Raw genomic sequence first — 3,161 nt, forward strand, 5'->3', positions numbered from 1 at the left:
CAGCATTCCTTACTTAGAAATCTGCAGAGTCCTCCCTTTTCTGCGGTTAAGTCGAGGCCACAACGGTTCTGGAGGACGACTGCAGCTAAAGAGTCAATCTGAGCCTGAAGGACAAAGTATTATATATGTCTGTAATGCTGGCAGAGAAGTCAGTAACCAGACTGCAGAATGTTGTGAGACGTGGTGACCCCTGCTATGCCGGCTCCAAGGCCCACAGTGGAGACTGCAAGCCCTATTCCCACGAGTAATGGAATTAGATGGATGACTCTTTTTTGACGAGTAGGTATTATTAGGGAGACAGGCAGTTGTTTATTACCATGTGGCAAATTGAATTTTAGGAATAAGGAAGACTAAGGCACAGGTTCCTAGTGGGTAGCCACATATAAGTGGAAGAGCCACATAAAAAGAAGAGACCTGGAGCAAGGCAGAGTTGAAAGTGTAGGATGAAAAGGTGGGAGAAATCCTTGAAAAGGGGAGTCAGATACTCAAACTCCTAAAGATCCAGCAAGAACGGCAGCAGTCAGGGGTTGAAAGAGAGATTGAGTTAACTGTGTGATGGGGGCGGTTTGATTTTCATAATGTATGAGGGAGCGCGTAGTATCAACAAATAGTCTGTCACTACCATTTGTAGGGCTGGGTATGAGTAACCATGGATACGGTCTAGGAGGAGAGTTTGAGGAACAGGGAGAGGGTGGCCAAGGATGGAGTGAGAGACAGGGAAGGTGCTGACCTAGGCAATAATGACTGTTACTATTTTGAGGTTATTGGTAGTGATAGCCGATTGTCTGTGAAGCGAAGTGAGTATGCTCCTAAAGGCATATTAACATGTGTGTCAGGGCTTTGGAGATGAAGAGTAAGGAGTATTTAAACCTTTCTTTCCTGCCTCTGAACACTCACGACCCATTCATTTATACTTCAATTTGCCAGACTTCACCCATGAGGGCTTATCCCAATGTTGCTTCCAGCCTTTCATTCCCCCTTCCACACTCACAACCCTTGTGCGACATTCCTTTTCTCTCAAGTCCACCAGACCACGTTTCACTGCATAGCTATCCTTCATGTCCTCACTTGTAAAGGAGCACTTAGAAGGTGGAAGATTACCCAAGGGAATTCCAGTGGTTTGTTGATGGGAAATGCATAGAGAAGCAGGAGTGGGGATGGTTGTCTGTGTCGTAAGGGGTCCTAACATGGGTGGAGTGGAGTTAATATGAGGTGAGACTTGCTGTAAATAGTTGAGAAGTATAGCAGCTTGTTGGTATGAAATGTCTGGGGAAGTTTTGCTAAACTTATCTAAGAAGTAGAGCAGCTCTATGGGAGCGTGGGGGACTGTTAAAAGAGGTGCAGAGGTGGAGGGAGACGGAAAAGGTCGCCCAGCTGGCTGGCAGGGCAGGAATAGCAGCGTAAAAGGAGGAGGAAAGGGAGATGCAGAGCCAGCAATTTTTTGCCAGCAGTGGGTTGAAATTAGTGAGGCAGCTGGGTGCCTCTCAATGAGTAATTGGGAGATATTTTTGGTGGGTTAGGAGGGCCGCTTTGGGTCTGGAGAGACTATGAAGGCTGTCTTGTCTGAGGATTTGACCTGTGAGGGGGACGCATCAATAGTATCTTTCAGACTCATGTCTAACCTCAACATGATCATGCTTCGTGAATAAACTCAAACAGATGTGTTTAGAACAAGTGAGAAACAGTAAGTCTCATACAATCTCAAAACAGAAGCAAGATTTCCATAAGCCATTCCCAGCCTTCCTCGTCTGAGGGTTTATAATCATCTTCATCAACATGCTAACAGTGCCATCTGGTGTTTGGCAGCAAAACACAGGATTATGAATACAGGGTATGGAGCATCCAACGGTTTTGTAGACATTAAACTGCCTCTGAACATGGGCTCCTTATCAGATATCACGAGGGGAAGAAAGGTTAATAAGACAGACAGGTCCCTGCTGGTAAGGGGCTTCCGATCTAGCAGGAAAGACAGACCCACAACTGCAGGACAGACGTAGAATGACATGGGCTATAACAGGGGTACAAACAGAGTCAGTAAGAGTTCCTAGGGCTGAAGAAGTAGCCCTTATATTGTGTTTAACAGACTGAGGATGGATGCCCAGTATTCTGAGGTAGTCAGGACAGAATGCCTGTGAGTGGGGTGTCCTGGGAGATGCAGCTATGGAAGGCCCTGTTTGTAGAAGGTCTTGAATGCCAATCTCAGCAGGGCCATCCCGAGCAAAGAGTTAGCAGATGTTTTATGGTAATTGGCAGAAGGGAAAAGGGTGGATGTGTCAGAGAAAGCAAGTGGATACAGAAAACCATGCAGATAGAAGGCTTTTGCTGCCATCCTATGAGGCACAAAGGTCTGAACTGAGCACTGACAATGGAAAGGACAGGAAGGCAAACATTTGAAAAACAGTCAGACTGAGAGGCTGGCTAAGCAGAGAGGGAAGCCAAAAGAAATTCTGAGGTTTCTGTTCCTGTAAAGTTAAGGACTAGAAGAAGAGGAGCAGGTGCTTTGGGAAATTTTTATTTAACATCTATTTCTATTCTCCCAAGTGAACTAATTTGTCTCAGCTCCTTAGTGATGAAATAGTAATTAATTCTAATAAGACACATCAGTTATGAAAATAGGTATTAAAATTTTTAAACATGTATTTGTAATGAAACAGGCATTTAAAATAAGATGAGCTTAGGGCATCTTGAAGGGCCAGAAAGTAAGAAAGTGCTCAAAAACCAAACCAAGCGAAACACACAATGATGGGATGTGTGAAAAGGATACATGAACACCCAGTGGCCAAAGCAATTTGAGCAACAAAATGAAGTATTATTGCATTGTAACTCCAGGTATAAAATACATATCCAGGAGTCCATACTAAATGATCAAATAAACAAATAAGCAGGAGAGAATAGCTAAATCTCCCATGCAAAACCATTCCAAATAATTTATGTAGCTACTCCAACCTCAAGGAGGTTTGCATAAATATCCCTACTTAAACTGTAGGCTGCACATAGTGACTTCTCTCTGGAAGGTACAGTAGGATAAGAGGGAAAAGGCCAGGTGCAGTGGCTCATGCCAGTAATCCCAGCACTTTGGGAGGCCAAGGTGGTTGGATCACAAGGTCAGGAGTTAGAGACCAGCCTGGCCAACATGGTGAAACCCCGTCTCTACTAAAAAA

This window comes from Cebus imitator, unplaced genomic scaffold (assembly GCF_001604975.1).
Source record: "Cebus imitator isolate Cc_AM_T3 unplaced genomic scaffold, Cebus_imitator-1.0 Scaffold0, whole genome shotgun sequence".
Lineage (NCBI taxonomy): Eukaryota > Metazoa > Chordata > Mammalia > Primates > Cebidae > Cebus > Cebus imitator.